The 18,801-nt window shown below is 48.1% G+C and overlaps 1 protein-coding gene across 9 annotated transcripts in view; it reads right to left on the bottom strand.

Moving 5' to 3' along the window:
* The window catches only part of ADA2 (adenosine deaminase 2), a 113,623-nt gene extending 97,756 nt beyond the window's left edge, over nucleotides 1-15,867 (bottom strand). For 7 of the 9 annotated variants that reach the window (XM_029599854.1, XM_029599851.1, XM_029599855.1 and 4 more), the window contains exon 1: nucleotides 15,724-15,854. The gene's annotated coding sequence lies outside the window, so the exon portion shown is untranslated. Of the gene's footprint in view, nucleotides 1-15,723 lie in introns of all 9 variants that reach the window. The other 2 variants (XM_029599862.1, XM_029599861.1) reach the window with 2 other exon arrangements.
* Nucleotides 15,868-18,801: the final 2,934 nt, after the last annotated feature.

Raw genomic sequence — 18,801 nt, 5'->3', positions numbered from 1 at the left:
TCTTCATACACAAATTTCCTCAATATTTGTTTGAGCATCAGTTTGCGGGTGATACACAGATCCGCAGAGTTTTTACCTTGAGCAAGATGCAGAATTGTTTCATGATCTTGGAGACAAAAGGAGGTACCTTTAACCATTAGAATCTTCTTGGGCAGTCCAAGTTGTGAAAAGACCTCCATTAGAGCAGTTGCCACTGTTAAGATCTTCATATTCCATAGAGGCACTGTCTCCAGATATCATGTGGCATAGTCCAGTATTACAAGAAAGTACTTATTTCCTCCAATCAAAATCTCTAATGGCCCCATAAGATCCGTGACCACCCTTTCAAAAGGGATCTTGATTATAGCCATTGGTATAAGAGGTGCCACCCATACTCCGGCAGGCTTAGGTAGCAGGTAGGGCAGGACCAGCAATACAAATGGATCTGTTTATGAAAGCCTGGCCAAGACAATTGTGCCAGTATCTTTTCCCGGTTCTTTTCCTCCCCTAGGTGACCCCCTAGAAAGTAACTGTGTGCTAACTGCATAACCTGCTGACAGAGTTTGGGAACCAGGAGTTGTTCATTCACCTCCCCTTCCATACTTCCCTTTGTGACTCTGTAAAGTAAATCCCCTTTTATCACAAAATAGGGAGGAACTAGGTCTGTAAGCTGCGCTCCTGGGACTACTTTTCCATCTACCCTTTGTATATGTGTTACGTGCATGGACCCTTGGGTCAAGACTAGGTTGGCGCTACCTACAGAGAGGATCCCTGCAGGTCCTCGTCATCAGTAGGCAGACCTAGCTGGAGTACAGGCCCAACGGGACCTTCACCAATACCAGCTCATGTTCCCCGCAGGTTGAGCCCTTGGGTGCCAGGGCTGGCTGGACTTAGATGCAGGCCTCTGGCTGGCGAAGGATCCAGCGAAGGCTGGATGTCAGAAAGAAGAGCAGTCAGTACAGGCCAAAGTCGGATAGGCAGCAGGTGGAGTCGAAGACGCACCAGAGGTCAGGCACGTGGCAAGCAGCAGACTCGAAGAAAAACCAGAGATCGGGGTAAGCAGAAGACTAGCAAAGTCCAGAGGAAGTCTGAGGTCAGGCAAGAGTCGATCCAGGACAAGAACAATCCAAGGTCCAAGCCAAAGAGACAATTCAAGAGGGCAAAGGGCAAAAAGTCAGGAACCGGTAGTCTGCAACCAGGAGTCACCGGAACAAGCAACCAACTAATCACAGGGATTAAGACCTGTTGCTGAAGCTGGTCCAAGCTAGCCTTAAATAGGGATGCCCAGTGATGTCAGTGGAGACCGTCACGGAGAATTTCCCACTGCGGGTCCTTTAATTACGGCTGACTCGCATGTGCGCTTAGGGATGCTCACTCAGCTGAGCAGCGTCCTCAGCGCAGTGCGGCCTGGCCTGCGCGGCTGCCTGCTGCATCTCGGGCTGTGAGGATGTTTTGGCAGTGGCGGTCTCTCCTCTGCCCGGTGTCCCATTCCATGCATCTCAGATGCATGGAATACTTTTAGGAGGTTCTTGTCCATGATGTTTGAGGAGGGTTTCCAAGTATTCTCTTCTGAGTTGTACCCCTCTTAGGAGATCAAGCATTCCTACCTCTTGTTTCATCATCAAATGTCCAGTACTTCCCTTACTTGGTAAACCTGGTCCTCATCGGTAGATACTTCCAGGGGTTCTCGAACCTTCCAGGTTGGCTATGATAGAACTAGGGGCTTGAGGGAGAGAAACGCGGAATACGATGTGAATCTTCAATGAAGTGGGTAGACATAATTGGTAGATAACTGGCCCTATTTGTTGGACAATAGGAAAAGTCCTGATGCAGCAAGGTGCAAGTCTCATGGAGGGTACCTTGAGCCGGATATGGCGGATACTTAACCAGACCTTATCTCCAGGCTTGAATTGTGGGGCTAGTCACCGGTGGATGTCTGTTGCCCTCTTTGCTCTTAGGACGGCCCTCCAGATCATCGCCTCTGTTCAGACCCACAGCTCCTGGAGTTCAAGTGCTGTTAATTGAGCCGCTAGAGAAGAGACAAACAGTGGAAGTGGTAGTGGAGGGACAGGCTGTTTCCAATATACAAACAGAAATGGAGAGGATCCTGTGGCAGCATTAATGTGAGAATTATGGGAAAACTCTGCCCAAGGGAGAAGGGTGGCCCAGTTGTCCTAGTGTTGACAAATGCCCTCAGGAAGGTTTTAAGTGTGCGGTTTGTTCGTTCTGCCTGACCATTGGTTGGCGGGTGGTAGGCTGTAATAAAATCCAACACGATGTTGAACATCTGGCATAGTGAATGCCAATATTTGGCCGTAAACTGGACGCCTCGATCTGAGACATGCCAAGGCAAGCCACGTAGGTGAAATATGTGGGTGGTAACTCCGCCAGTTCTGGTGCAGAGGGGAGGCCTGGAACAGCAATGAAGTGAGCCATTTTAAAGAAATGGTTGATGACCCAGATAGTACAACAGCTGTTAGAGAGGGGGAGGTCCACTATAAAGTCGGTGGACAGATGGGTCCAGGATTCCTTGGGGGCAGGCAATGGCTGTAACAGCCCTCAAGGTTGTTCCACCATAAATTTTTGCTGAGCTCATGTTGGACAAGAATCCACATAGACCCTGACATCTCTCTTTATCTGGGTTCACCAGTAATATTGCTGGAGCAGCGCGAGAGTCCAGGCCCATCCAGGATGACCTGTGACATGATAATCGTGGGACCATTCCAAAACCTTCTGACAGTGTCGGCATGGAACAACAGTCTTTCCTAGAGGAACAGTCCTGGTAGTAGCCAAGATAATCCACGCTGGATTGATAATGTGGCCGGGAGGATCAGGGATGTCTTCTGCCTCGAAGGACCGAGAGAGGGTGTCAGCCCGAGTGTTCTTGGTTACCGGCCTATATCTCACCACAAAATCAAAGCAGGTAAAAAACAGGGACCACCAGGCTTGGTGGGCGTTCAAACGCTGGGCATGGCGGAGATGTTACAAGTTTTTATGGTCAGTATATACTGTGATGTGGTATTGCGCCCTCCAGCCATTGTCACCACTCTTCAAGCGCCATCTCTATGGCTAATAACTCCTTGTCCCCAATGCTGTAATTCCATTTGGCAGGAGAGAATTTATGGGAGAAAGAGGAGCAAGGGCGGAGGACCCCGTGTCAGAGTGTTGACCCAACATGACTCCAACCCCCATGGAGGAGGCGTCAACGGATGCGTAGGATCTGGGTGGCAGAGACATGGTTCCTGTAGGCAAGCCTGCTTTAACTTGAGGAAGGTAGACACCGCTTCAGGAGGCCATTCCTTGGGATTTTCCCCCTTCTTGGTGAGAGCTGTGAGGGGTGCAGCACTCAGAGTGGTTAGGGATGAACTGTCGATAGAAATTTGTGAACCCCAGGCACCTCTGTAAGGGGGTGAAGACCAGAAGGTTGGGGCCAACTCTGGAAACAGGCTACCTTCTCAGGATTCATGTGGAAGCTGGTGTTAGAAATTATGAACCCCAGGAAGGATAGGCACTCCTCCTCAAAGACGCACTTTTCTATTTAGCAAACAGTTTATTGGCCTGTAGTCAATGAAGGACTTTGTGATCGTCCCAGCGATGGGATTGGAGATCTTTGAAAAAAAAAAAAACAAGAATGTCGAGGTAAATCACCACGCAAACATACAGGAGATACTTGAAGATCTCATTCATCATATTTTGGAATACCGCAGGGGTGTTGCACAAGTCTAAGGGCATTACCAAATATTCGTAATGGCCATCCCACATGTTGAATGCTGTTTTCCATTCGTCACCCAGCTTGATTCAGATGAGGTTGTATGCCCCCTGCAGAACCAACTTTGTAAATATTCTGGCTCCTTGAAGATGATCAAGAAGTTCTGAAATAAGAGGCAAGGGGTAGCAATCCTTCTTGGTGATAGCATTCAGACCCCAGTCCTTTTTGACCACAATGAAGAATCCCGCCCCCGCTGGAGATGTGGCGGGTCGGATAAACCCTTTATCAAGGTCCTCCTGGATATACTGGGACATGGCCTTGGTCTCTGAGAGAGATAAGGGGTACATCCTTCCCCATGGTGGGGTAGTGCCTGGTATTAGATTAATGGTGCAATCGAAGGATCGATGTTCTGGTAAGGTTTCTGCCCTCCTCTTGGAAAAAATATCTGTACAGTCAGCGTACTGCAGTTGCAGTCCCAAAGATGTTGAGGCTAGTGGAATGGGTGATGGAGGCCTGACTTGGAGGAAGCATGAGGCATGACAGCGAGGGCTTCAATTCGTCAGCTGAAAGGTTCCCCAGTCAAAACTAGGGGAATGGACTTGCAACCAGGGAAATCCCAACACGATGGCATACACTGCCCTTTCAATAAAGGTTCTCTCTTCCACATGTAGAATGCCGGTGCAGAGACACAGTGGAGCTGTTGTCATGATCTGACCAGGGAGAGGTTCCCCACAGATGGAAGAAATACTTAATGGCAGGTCCCTGGGAACAGTCAGTAGTTCCTGCCAGCACCGGAATCTACCAACACGAGGGTGGAGAATTCGTGCTTGTCCGTGGTGATCACCACTGGGAGTATAAGTTGGGGAGTATAAGTTGGGGAGCAGGAGTGGTATAGCCTAAGATAGTCTCCCCACTGGCTCCTAGGCTCGTTATTTTCCCTGCTTCATGGGACATTGCGCCAGAAGGTGCCCCTTCCCAGTGCAGTAGAAACACAGACCTAGGGCATGAGGCAACTCTGTCCAAGTTGCATGGGCTCCTGGAGTCATACCAATGTGGGTACTGCCGCTGGACCCAGGACAAGGGGGAGTAAAAATGACAAAGTGAGCATTACGTGCAGTCATGGGGTTTGCAACTCCCAGGCCCGCTGCTGGAGATGACGATCAATCCTCCCAGCTAAGTCGATAAGGGCATCAAGCATCTCGGGAGCTCCCTCGCTGCTAGCTTGTCCTTTACTCAAGAGGATAGTCCTTAAAAAAAAAAAGATACTCCGAAGGCTGTCCTCCTGCCAATTTAATTCAGTGGCCAGGATACAGAATTCGATGGCATAATCCATCAAGGGTATGGTGCCCTGTCGAAGTTGCAGAAGGTCAGATCCAACAGTGGCCAAACGACCAGGCTCATCAAATACATGCTTGAAGGCCTTGAAGACTTGCTGCAGGTCCTGAAGTAGGTCTCATAGGGTGGAGGCCCAAGCCAAGGCCTTCCCATCAAGAAGGGAAAGGGTGAAGGTGGTCATAATGGTGTCACTGGAGAACTGCACCAGCTGGAGAGTGAAGGCATAAAACACTGGTTTAAGAAACCATGGTATTGCTTTGGATCTCCCGCATACCTGGGCAGTATCAGAAGGCATATAGTAGGCATGGCTAGAGCAGTCACTGAGGCCGCAGTACTGGTCATGGTGGTGGCGTCTAGGCAGGTGCTGAGGAATTCCATAGAGTCTGCCAGCATTTCCAGGAAGTGTTGCTGCTGCTGAATCTTCTAGGCCAGGCCCGGTATGATCTTGAGGCCTGAAAGAGCCGCCAGGTCCATGGCCTCAGCAAACTGTTAAGTGAGTAGGCCCTTGGGCAAGATGAGGTTAGCACTACCTGCAGAGAGAACCCCTGCAGGTCCTCGTCATCAGTAGGCAGACCTGGATGGAGCAGAGTCCCAAACTGGACTTTCACCAATACCAGCCCACATTCCCCACAGACCGAGCCCTTGGGTGCCTTTGGATGGTGAAAGATCCGACTAAGGCTGGAGATCAGCCAAGAAAAGCAGTCAGTACAAGCCAAGGTCTGATAGGAGGCAGGTGGAGTCAAAAACAAACCAGAGATTGAGGCAGGCAGAAGACGAGTGAAGTCCAGAGGAAGTTCAAGGTCAGGCAAGAGTCAATTCAGGAAGAAGGCGAAGTCAAGAGCAAACAAAGGTCCAAGCTGAAGAGACGATCCAAGGGAGTGAAGGGCAAAGAGTCAAGAACCAGGAGTTACTGGAATAAGCAACCAACTACTCAAGGGGAGTACGACCTGTTGTGAGGACTCTAGGGCTGGTCTTAAATAGGGAGGCCTGGTGATGTCAGTGGAGAGCACCATGGAGGATTTCCCACCGTGGGTCCTTTAATTACAGCTGACTCACATGTTCCTAGGGACACTCACTCAGCTGAGTGGCATCCTCAGCACCATATGTCCTGGCCTGCGCTGCGGCCTGCTGCATCTCAGGCAATGGGGCCATCTCGGCATCGGTGATCTCTTCTCCGTCTGGCATCCCAGGTAAGAGCGGCCGGTCGCGGGGCAAGCCCACGGTCAGCCATGCGCAACAATATGCTCCTGGGCCCACTTAAAGGATTCATCCTCCCTCCGAGCCCACCTAAATTTTCACGGACCAACCCATTTCCCACTCCAAGGGGCCAGATAAAACATTCTAGGTGGGTGGGTGTTCTCCCTCCAACTCCAAACCCTCCTCCCCATCTGCCTCTAAATTAGCAGCATAGGTGTATTTGTCCTGTTGGCTCTTTAATAGAATATATTAATAACATCTTTCCACGGCATAAGGTTGTCCCTTTGTTGTTTTTTTGCCTTGGCTACGTGGGACCGCCTTCCGATTTGTTTTATTGGACCCTCCATGGAAAGAGTTCAGGAAACTCCCACTCTTCTTGGTGTATTTGGACGAACCTACTGTAAGCTGGTTCCAGACAGACTTGAAGTTTGGACAGTCCTGTCCAATGATCATGAGATAGGGTAGCCTCAACCACATCTTGGCTGGCTGGAGTCTTTAGTCATACCTAGCTTGCTGGATATTTTCAATGGCCCTCATGAATGCATGTCAGGGTCACTACCATGTTGTAGTCAATTTGGACTTGCTTCACCAAGTCCCTCCAAACAAGTATTTTCACATGCCCAGAGTCCATTAATGCTTGTGTTGGAACACCATCTAGCTCGACAGAGATCACAAAGGTAGAAACTCCCTGGTTGGAGACATCCACGAAGTTACAAAAGTGTGGGGTTACAGCATTAATGTCCATTGCCTCATCTTCCTGCAGATAGTCTCTGGTGAAATGGCCCCTTTCTGCACAACTGAAGCATGGCGGTCTGACTGAGGGTTGCACGTGAGGTGAAAGGTCTGGCCAGACCTGTACTGCAGACAGTCAAGACCTCTGAGTCTTAGGACTCTGCTGTCCTCTATCTAAGTTGAGGGGCTCCTTTTGGAAACGTGGAGATTCAGACATGGTCTGGTCCTGATAAACCTCCTCTACTTCCAGGGCCTTTTCAACTATAAGGCTTGGGTGTCTGAAAACCCACTGCTAAAAGGCCGGGTCAAGGCTGTCCTGGAACTGTTCCTGCAGAACCTCGTTGACTATGTCCACTCCAGTTTTCCTTTCCAGGTACAGCCACTTCCAGGTGGCATCCTTACACCTGTGGAATAGGTTCCTAGGGTTTTCGCCAGTCTATAGCATTCCCTGCCAAAATCGCTGTCAGTAGGCTTCTGAGGCGAGTCCCACTCTCCCTAGAATGGGCGGCTGCCTTGATTTCCAGGCAGTGGCCCTTCCTTCCGGATTAGCTATTTGGTAGGCATCTTGACTAGCCCTGTGAGTAGATTTCCCCAGAAAGGTAGCCCACCTGTCATCTGGCCAACCTGCCAGTCATGCTGTGCACTCAAAGTTTTTAAAGAAGCCATCTGGGTCTTCTCCAGGGTTCATCTTGAGGAATGTCCATGGACTAGTTACAGCCATTTGCACAGAACTGTATGCTGCTTCGTCACCTGTTCTCGCAATGCCTGCTGCTGATTAATTTGTATTTGCAGGATGTTTTGTAATTGCTGCTGGCAGTTAGCAAGGACCTGGATCACCTGCTCCATCTTCCCTGCTTACTGAGCTACCTCCAAGTTACGTACCTCTCCGGGGATAAGATAGCGGAGAAAAACAAAATAAACCTGCTGGCCTATCCGACCCTTACTCACTACTTGCAATATTTGGCCCCTGACTATACAGGTGGGGATAGCCCCCTTGGCCTGTTGTTCAAGACTGAGGGAGTGAAATGGGGAGGGCCCAAGAAAAAAAAAAACCCAAAAACTCTGCAGGGTTTTTCTTTTTCTTCTATTGCTGTGGCCTCTTGTCTGAGCTTCTTGCTTAGGCAAGAAATCTCTCTTCTGGCACCATATGTGGTAATTCAAGTGGTTCTGCCAGAGGAAAAAGGCGGCAAACCCTGGCTATTCCTTAAGTGTGGTTTATTTACAGTGAAACTGAGAAATGTGCACGGCAAAACAAACGAAATAGGTAGCTCGCCTTGGGGTTCAGTCTCTCAAAATTAACACAGCACAGTGCAAAGCAAAATAAATAAAGTAGGCAGCTCATATTGACTTCAGGCAAGCCCCAATCCTAAACAAAGCAGATCTTTAACTTACTATCACTCTTAAAGCTTAAACGCAGGAAGTTTTCTTATACAGTGGGTCTCTTCCTGTTCCTCATGGCCCGCTTGACCCTTCTAGGCCCTGAGATCTTATATTCGGGTGAAAGGCTCCTCCCTTCACCGAGGATTCCCTGTGAGTCTCAGTCTTAAGGAGGAATGGGCGAGACAGCTATGCCCAGTCCTTTAAGGTAGTCTGAGGAAATTTTCTGTACACTCCCTCACAGAGCCCTTTGTGCTGTGGCATTGTTGATGCAGTCTCAAAGGCGAACCCACGAGGCCTATGCCAGCAGCTGGCAAATGCACCCTGTAGTGGGACAGTCTGGAGCTTCACCTTTACTAGCCACTTCCCCCACAGGTTGACCCCTTGAGTTCTGGCAGCCAGCAGGACTTAGGTGGGACTCTAGAGAAGTGAAGATAACTGAAGTCCAAAAGCACACCAGAGTCAGGGCAGGCAGCAGACCAATGGAGTCAGAGGGAGGCCAAGGTCAGGAGGCTAGCAAGAGTGGTCAATTCCAGGCAAGGTGTCACATCCAGATAGGCTATTGTGTTAAGGTCCAGGCAGAGAGTCAGATCAGGTGGCAGGCAACTGTGGTCAGGTCCAAGCAAGAGGTCAGGATCCAGGTGGCAGGCATTCCCTGGACAAGACGGCTAAGATAAGGCAATGCTGGACAAGGAAAGCTGGAGAAGACAAGGCTGGAGGAAAAGGCTGCATGAAGCAAGGCTGGAATGCAAGGCTGGTTGAGGCACAGGAGTCAGAAACTCTAGACAACAGGCGCTTTAAGGCAGAATATCCGTTGCAGTGGAAAGGAAGAGCAGAGTGGCTGGGCCTTAAATAGGGTGCCCAGTGATATCAGCAGCAGGTGCCATGAAGCGGCTTTCCCGCCAGGGGGCCTTTAAGGTGGGTGTGGTTGTGAGTGCACCTAAAGCTGGTGTGGAGAGGAGGCGGAGCAGCACCCTGGCGGCATCCCTGCCGCGTGGTGCTCGAGGCCTCAGCATGCATGGGGTAAGTGCAGCCGATTGTGGGACCTGCCCGCAGCTGGACAAGCATAACAATCCCCTTCAAGCATATTCGCTACCTACAAATACACAAGTATACCTCTAAAACATACACCTGCCCATTCACATACACCCACAACCTTCAAAAAAAAAAAACCCTCTACCTACCCAAAAATTCACCCCAGTACACACAGCTTTGTACCCCCTTTATAAACACGTCCCTAAGCACACACCTCCACCACTCACACCCACGGATATCCCCACACACATCCCATCATACACCCGCATTCTCTATTTCCTTCAAACACACCCTCACCACAAATTCCCTCGCACCCCTAATACAAATGTATTTTTGAAAGCATTCCCAAAGCTATGCCGCTGCATGCTCTCTCTACTATTTTTTTTTTTTTAAACTTCCTTGCAGACTAGGAACATCCTCTATTCCCTTCTTTGCTTTCTCTTTCCATGACAAGGCAGTAGGCTGCAACTTGGTGTGCCATAGGGAACAAAGTCACCATTCAGACCCTGAAGAAAAATGAATTGGGAAAAATGTTTCCCTGAAATTGCACAAGTTCATTAAGGTGTGGGGGGGGGGGGGGGGGAGGATTAATTAACTTTCTTCTAGAAAGGGAATAACCTGGCTTTGCCTAATCCCAGGGATAGGGTTGCTGGCTGGCAAGCTGATTCAGTCCTGTGTTTACCCCAGCTGTATGGTCAGGGGCTGCCAAAAAAAAGCCCTTACCACACGTACAAACAATTGGACCCCATATCCCATGAGGTGGCCACAACAAAATTCAGTTAGAAAATGAACTGCCCAGGTAAAAACCACCTGAGACTAAAAACCAGAGTTTGGTGAATCCTTGAACATAAGAACATGCAAAGCTGGGTCAGACCAAGGGTCCATCAAGCCCAGCATCCTGTTTCCAACAGAGGCCAAAACCAGGCCACAAGAGCCTGGCAATTACCCAAACACTAAGAAGATCCCATGCTACTGATGCAATTAATAGCAGTGTCTATTCCCTAAGTAAGCTTGATTAATAGCCGTTAATGACTTCTCCTCCATGAACTTATCCAAACCTTTGTTGAACCCAGCTACACTAACTGCACTAACCACATCCTCTGGCAACAAATGCCAGAGCTTTAATGTACGTTGAGTGAAAAAGAATTTTCTCCGATTAGTCTTAAATGTGCTACTTGCTAATTTCTTGGAATGCCCCCTAGTCCTTCTATTATTTGAACTTGTAAATAACCGAGTCACATCTATTCGTTCAAGACCTCTCATGATCTTAAAGACCTCTATCATATCCCCCCATAGCCGTCTCTTCTCCAAGCTAAACAGCCCTAACCTCTTCAGACTTTCCTCATAGGGGAGCTGTTCCATCCATCAATAGGAAAATCCATACAGGCAATGGGTTAAAAGCAGGACAGGCTCAGCTTGTTCTGAAAAAAAGACTGGAGCCAGCTGGCAACCTTACCAAGGAGCTGCAACCAGATGATCCCAGTTTATCATTTTAGGGACTCAATGACCTGTAGTCCTATTTTCTCAGAGAAAAGCAGATCTGGTTTTCATTGCTGATGGTGGAGCCCCTGCAGTACGTTGGCCCCCTCTGGCTTGCCATACCAGGAAGTGCCTGAGGAACTGTATATTTAATCTATTTTCAGTTTCATTTATTGCCTATTTCAGCTAGCAGCTAAGGGGTGGCTGCCTCCAGTCCTCCAAAGTGGAGCTGGTTTTCCCAATAAAAAAAAAGCCCAAGATGTATCTGCATTCACTGCCTCCATTACTGCTGCAGACCCAGATCCCTGCTTGTATATAGTTGAAATGAAAAGCTCTCTGTTGATTTAACTGCCTGTGCATCCACTGCTTCGAACATGACACTGGCAACCAGGATGGCATGCAAATGGGGCATGCATAAGTCCCTGCTGGCAGATCTAGGAAGCTACTGTGGGCCTCTCCAGCACCATGATCTTTCCTGCAAAGCACCCCAGGTCAGTAGAACAAGTTGCTGGTGGAACATGGTTTCTCTTGGTCATACGGAAGAAGTTAACCCTTCATGCCCCAGCAAATGGGACAACTATGCAGTAAGGCTGGACTTTATTTGGCAGCTAGTGGCATACTAGCATAGGACTAATGATACTAAGCATGTTCCCCGACAGACACAAAATGGGAAAAACCCTTTAGCACATCTGGCCCATTGAGAGGAAAAGTGCTGTACTATTTAGTGTTTGTGAGTCGGACACCTTTCACGTGTTCTAGGCCCTCCTGGCACCTGTGAAACTCGCCCAAGAAGTCATGAGGATGTTCTGGCGGTATTGAATGACCATTTCCCATCCCAAACCTCGGCAACAGCACAGTTTAATGTTTTCTGCAAAACAGAATCAGGGCCCAGGGGAGAGGGTTTCCATCTTTTGCTAGCGAACACTGTAATTTCACAAATTTGAAGGACCTGCAGAACCCAACTGCTTGCAAAGAAGTAACAGCCATAAAACTCAGCAGCAGGAGCAGGCCCAAGGAATCAACAACCCCCTCCTCCCCCTGGCACACATATTTGTAGGGGAGCAATTCCACCAGGCGCTTCAGTAGTTGCTCCTTTAGGAAAAAACAGGACTATAAGTCCATAGATTTAATGGTGAAAAACAAGGGCTGGCTCACCCAGTCTCTGATGACACAGTCATATCATAACCCTAGGCAAGAGGAGCAAACAAATAGATTTGAATGTTATCCACATCTACTTTCTTTTTTTTTTTTTTTGATCTGACAGTTTCCACCTGATCTGGCACCATGAACCTTCATTCCCCTAGCTTATGTCCTTCCATCCCTATAACGGAGGACTGGGGTGGGAAATCATCATTCAGTACCACCAGAATATCCTCCTGACTTCTTGGTGGGTTTCACAGGTGCCAGGATGGCCTAGAACACATGAAAGGTGTCTGACTCACAAACACTAAATAGTACAGCACTTTTCCTCTCAATGGGCCAGATGTGCTAAAGGGTTTTTCCCATTTTGTGTCTATCGGAAAAACGCTTAGTATCATTAGTCCTATGCTAGTATACCACTAGCTGCCAAATAAAGTACAGCCTTACTGCATAGTTGTCCCAACATGTCTCGTCCAGTCATTGCAGCAACGGTCCTGGTTCAGGGGCCACGCATCAGGGCTCCCTTCTGGAACCCTACAATCAGGGGCCCCGAATCCAACCACCAGCTGTCACCCTTCAGCAAGGACAACTCCCTTCCCCCACCCATCGGAAGCTGTGAACGCTACCTCAGCAACATCCTCAGCCCAAGCCAATCAAGAGAATGAAAGCCATGTCTATTTTTCACATAGAGATCTTTAAAAAAAACACACAGGTATATCCCTTTGTATTTTGCACATATTTAATATTCATGATATAGAAATTTGTGCATTAAAAAGTTTAGGTATAAATATTTGAGAAACTGCATAAAACGACCTTGGTTGGTACTACAGCTGGGACATACAAGCTATGTGTCAGACTCTAGTTTGGCTCGGCTCCAGATTCTCGTGGAACACAAGCCAAGCAATTGCTAAGCCCAGATAAACAGGAAGTGAAAGTAGTGGGACGGGGAAGGGTCAGAATACTTTTTACTTCCTGTTTCAAGACCCCATGACTCCCCACCCACCCACCTCTCCACCAATTCAGCTGGGGAAAAGAAGAAGTGGAAAATTTTAATGACTGCAAACTGGTAATGATGGACAATGTGAGTCCTTTGAGGCAAAAAAAAAAACAAAGAAAAAAAAAAAGCTTGTACTCATTTCAGCTTTTGGGACCAAACCACTGAGAACAGATGAAAACAGGGGAAAATGCATGGATTTGTAGACTTGCATTTCTTGGGAAAAAAAATCGGAATTAAAAGTCCATGTAGGGGATTGGGGAGAGCAAAACCAGAACAACTGGAGTCAGTGGGTCACCTTTAAAGGAATGAGATAGGAAAGGAGAGAAAGAATAACCTGATGAGCGAAAGCAAGAAATGGGAGGAAAAAAAATGAGAAAAAGAAGGGAGGGGAAGGAAAAAGAATACACATAATACATACACAGAAAGATGAAGGAAGAAATGAGATGATAAAAATGAGAGAAGTAAAATGAAGAGACATGAGAGAGGCAAAACTGTGATGGAAAACAGCAAGGAATAAAAGGAAGGACAAACAATAGAAGGCAAATCACATGAATGTTGAAAAAGCATTTATTTTATTTGGGTTAGCACTGGATGCTGCTTTTCTTCCCTTAGTAAACAATTTTTGGCTCAGCTCATGTTGGACTTCTCAGATTGCCTCGCCTACAACTCTTCTGCTTTTCCCCCCCATCTCTGTTTTGTGCTCACTCTCAAGCAGTTGGTATCCCTTTGGTGTTTGATGCTCCATCCCCTACTTCTAACTTTACCCAGGAAGGCCCAGTCAGAGGATGGAATCCCGTGTTAGAAATGGTTGAACAGGGTGAAGGCTGACCCCGGACCACATGGTCTCCTTGGAAACTGGCAGAAGCACCTACGAACTAAGGCTCGGGGTCTGAGTCAGTATTGGAGAAGGGTACCTAAGGGAGGTCACATGCTAGGCTGTCTTGCTGCTCAGTAACTGCTGTAAGCTTATTATAGTTCTGGGATTTTGTTAGGTGAATAAAGCATTCTATCAATACAAGGTGATTGTCCCAAATTATGATTCAAAATCTCACTCTGACAGAGCCAGAATCTTTTTGCCTATGGGACGGACTGCTGCAGTCCTGGTTTTACCTAGTTGTGTCTATGTATTTGGCAGTCGCAAGACAGGTGTAGGTACAGTCCACACAGTTCAAATGGTATCATAATCAACAGGTTGCATAAGACAGGTAATGGTGTAGTTCATTAGCATTTAAATGAAAAGTCCGGCAAGTTCATAGTGGTATAAGTGACTGGGTGACTGTATATGGGCTTTGCATGGGTTAGTGGGTGTGACCAAAGGCTGCCTCAAACAACCAAGTCTACAAATTTTCAGAAGGTCAGAGGCAAGCCTGTTGTGAGGGGGAATTCCTTAGGGTGAGGAAGCACCTGCAAAGGTTCTCTTTCTGGCGTTCACAAGGCAAATGGGATCTCAGTGATGGGATCTCAAGGAAGGCCTGAGAAAGCGACTGGAGTGAGTGAGATGGCACATAAGGCATGAGGGAGATGCTGAGGTAAGTTAAAAAGTTAGGTCTTTGAGGAGTTTATAGGTCAGGGTCAAATCTTGAATTTATGGCCAAAATGCTTGGACACATGAATAGTCCTGTTATGTTTCCACTTTATAAAATCATTGACAAATGGCCTCCTATTGATGTGTCCATTATAGTTAAGATGTAAGTATCAAGAAATTGTTTCATGATTATTTTTAACAATTTTGACATTTACCTTACGCTGTGTGAAAAACAAAACCCAAGTTAAATAAAAACAACCTAACAGCTCTGTATTTATCCAGTATGAACTAAAACCTGAGAACATTTCAGTAGACCACCATGCTTCAAGAGACACAGCACACCCTGTTACTTTTCTTCTGCTAGGACTCTGAAAGTAATAACAACTCATGTCCCAGACATCAGTAACAACAACCTAGTTGGTGCCATGCCCCAAAGAGACACCAGTAAACTGTCAAATAAGATGGCTAGGACACACTTTCACACTTCTGCTGCCTATTTGTAAATTCAGGAACAATCTGGGAAGCCATTGATAGGTTCTGCATTTTAATGACCTGTCCGCGGGGGGAAAGGTATAAGGTTCATGCTTAATTGCATGAGGGGGAAACGCATGCCAGCTGAATGCCCTTGCAATGCTTTGCCAGGACTTCAGTTAGAATACCCTGCAATACAGCAGCCTGGCTTTTACAGCTAAGGAAATGGTAGGGCGCGTGCCAGGACTTCTTAAGTCAGTCCTAAAGGATTTTATTTTTTTTTTAAATCCCTCTTGTTTGCTGGTCACATAAAGGAGACGTTGCCCGAGCTTCTGTGAGCAGGATCTGCACCACAGAAACGGTATTAATCCTGCCCATAAGAGGCATTTCCGTGTCCCCAGCTGGCAGATCCAAGGGACCAGACAATAGCCTCTTTGCATTCTTGTACCACGGAGACGCTGCCAAAGATAATATTGGCAAGCCCTGAGAAATAAGTCAGTACTCCTCCACTGCGCCCTGCTCGAAGACGACAGCTAGGGCTCTACGGAAAATGCCTGGCCAGATGGTGCCTGCCTCCATGTGCATGCCCCCGGGGAGAGGGCACTGCCAGGGCTCCACGGGCGATTAGTGGGTGACAGACGGTGCCTGCCTGCGTGCCCCTAGGAGACGGGCACGGCTGCCTCGGTCCCTCCAGGCTTGCTCTCTGGGACTGTAACTTCTGCATGTATTACAGTAACAATAACGAACCTGTGAGGCTGGCCCTGCCAGGAAGAAGAAAGGCCGCGTTCACCCTCGCTCCCCCCCTCCTCCTCGCCTTCGCTGCCTTTGTTCCTCGGTCTCCCGGCCACAGCACAGCTGAGCAGAAAAACAACTCGCCACCTGCTCCCACCGTTCCCCCAACTCCCCTTCCCGCGCCCCGCCCCTTTCTCCGGGGACACGTCTGCAGCCCCGCCCCTTCCCCATAGTCTCCACGGGACTTTAGTTCTTCCAACTCCGCCCCCCTCCTCCCTCGGCTGACCTCCGATACGAGGGAACTCCTCTGGTTTTCCCCGCCCCCTTTTTTTTTTTTCGTTACCCCGCCCCTACCGCTGCCCCGCTTCCTCCTGCAAGCAGCGCAGGGTCCCTGGCCCTCCCTCCCGCAGCCGGGCCGCGCCCCTTTTCCTTAATTGGGACGGGAGGCGTGCGAGCAGCTGAGAAAGTGGTAATTGACTTTATTTTTAAAGAAAATTGCCCGGCACTGCTTCGCAACGCAGCTGGCGTGGGAACGAGAGGCTGTCGTTCATAAGCAGCCTCAGACCTTGGAGACGCGGGAATGGGTCCGTCAGTGCTTGGATTTTCAGAAACATCTGCGCTCTTGCGTGCTTCCAGCTTGCAAGGGCACTGGGATTCGTCCGGACCCTTGTCAGTGGGCCCGGGTCAGGGGTTGGGGTGATGTAATCTACCGCCTGCCATTTGCCTCTTTCCTGTCGCCAAAAGGGCAGCCCAGTAAGAGACCTGGTATGAGGCATGTTATACTTTACTCAGAAAGGATCTTTTTTTTTCGTTTTCTAAGGAAAAAAATCTTGATTGAATTAGATCCATAGAATCAGCCCTGCTAGCTAGGTTACTGAGAACTGTTTAGTTTTTTCTTTTGATTTTTTTTTCCAATACATATGCTTATATTGTATGGCTTAAAATGCGTTTCTGAAGACAGACAACGCTGGGCTCCGACTTTTAAGGTCTGGAGTACTGATACATTGACATTGGGGATAAATGCCAAGCCCAAAAACAAACAATGTTCAGTCGGCATTGTCTGAATTATCAGAAAGGCTGCTCACCACCTAAAAATGTGGCAGTAATTTTGTCTGGCTGGGACAGCGTGGACTGACTCAAGCATGCCTGCCTCATTCTTTTCCAGTAAGCATGCAGGTTCTCATTCTTCCAAACTATATAGGTCAACCATTACTTTTTTTTTTGGGGGGGGGGGTGTAATTCCCTGCCCCCAAACTCCATCCGTTCTATGCTGACTCCATGCTGCTGCCCTGCCATCAATTCTGCTCATCAGACTGGCAGGGAGGAGGACAGGCATTTTAAACATGGTAAGGTTTGATACAGCTTTAACCAAGAGGATGATCTGTATTCTAGAGAGGAATCAGTGGCCACCCTTGACAAAACACATACTACATAGGGCAGGGTGTCTAAATCTGGTCCTCACATGCTATCAACAGGCCTAAGATAGATTTACATACAATGGAGGTAGTGCATGCAAATCTATTTCATGCATATTCATTGGGGACATCCTGAAAACCTGACTTTCTAGGTCTGTCATGAGGTTTGGGTTGAGAATCCTTGTCATATTCAGTTTACTATCTTTGCAAACCAGGCCTGTGTCCGTGATAAACAACTCTGGTCCTTAAGATCTACAAACAGGCCAGGTTTTCAGGATATCCACAATGAATATGCATGAGATAGATATGTAAATTTCTCTCATGCATATTGTGGATATCCTGAACACCTGACTGGCTAAGTGTATCCTGAGGAATGGTTTGAAAACCCCTGAACGATGGAGCTGATGCATCCCCACTCTGGCCTTGGAAAAATTTCTAGCAGAAAATGCTAAGAAATGCTACTTAGAGGTCCTGCCCATCTTGACAATCCCAAATAAACTCACTTTCTGTTGGGATTTAGACAGGGTTGGTGAAGAGTAGTAGGCGCCCTAGGTGACTTTTGCCCGTTCCCCCCCCCCCCATTCATGCAGCCCCCGTTCATGCCAACCCTGCTGGTCTTGGGCCCGACTCCTGCCTCGTTTACACTGCCCACTGTATGCTTCTCAGGGCCTCGAGCAGCCTTAATGGACATGCTGGCCCTGGATTTAGACCTGCAAAAATTTCTCACGCACCACCACTAAAACACGTGCAAATAAAAAAAAAAGCACTCTGACACATAGTACATGCTCAGCTTCATGACAATATATAAAAGGCTCATCATCCCTTTCCAAATATACAGCCACTCTTGTGATATCAGTAACACTTGGAATTAGGCAGAGAGAGCACACAGCTCATGTTCATGACATGATATCAGCATGCTCTAAAGGCAAGAATCCGAAAACACTTGACCACACTTCAGTCGGTTCACTGCCTCCTTTCCGTGTCCTCCAAAACATGTTTTAACTGCTCCAAAGGAAATAAAGGGGTTGTTGGGGGTAGGTGACGAAAGCAGGGGAAGCAGCAGCAAGATGCACACAGAGTACCTTTTAGGTAAAAACAAAATTCTTTAATGCCTCAAGAGGTTAGATAGAAAAGGAAAAGAAGCTGAATTCAAAATTAGCTGCAGGAAAAAAAAAAAAAAAAAAGAAGTCTACATGAAACTAAGGATAGGACTGAAAAGCCACAGCCACTGGCACCCGAGGCAAAATATAGCACAGATAAACTGAGTCAGCACACCGCAATAGAAAGGAGCCAATGTTTATGCTGTAATCCAGTGTTTTTCAAACTAGGGTCTGTGTCCCTGCCCCGAGTCACAGCGACCCTGTTCTCCATTACAGCTCTTCTGCAGAGTTTCCAGGAAGCGCAGCAGGTGGTAGTATTTTGCTGCCGACTCAGCTGTGACTGGCTCTCGGAAACTTTGAGCTGTGCGGCACCCACGTTACTGCCCTATTCTCCGGATGATTATCAAGAAGTGCGGGAGTGCAGGCATCACCCGGCTCGAAACGACCAAGAGCTGTATGGAGCCAGCCAGGAGGGGAGGTCTTTCAAACATGATGGAGAGCTGGGACCCGTTCCTGGCTGACATCTGCCTTGGTTATGAGCTTGGAGCCCTTTGACTTTCGCCTGCTTCTCTTACCCC

The sequence above is a fragment of the Rhinatrema bivittatum genome, chromosome 4 (assembly GCF_901001135.1).
Source record: "Rhinatrema bivittatum chromosome 4, aRhiBiv1.1, whole genome shotgun sequence".
In the NCBI taxonomy this organism is placed as follows: Eukaryota; Metazoa; Chordata; class Amphibia; order Gymnophiona; family Rhinatrematidae; genus Rhinatrema; species Rhinatrema bivittatum.
This window is presented reverse-complemented; position numbering and strand designations above follow the sequence as displayed.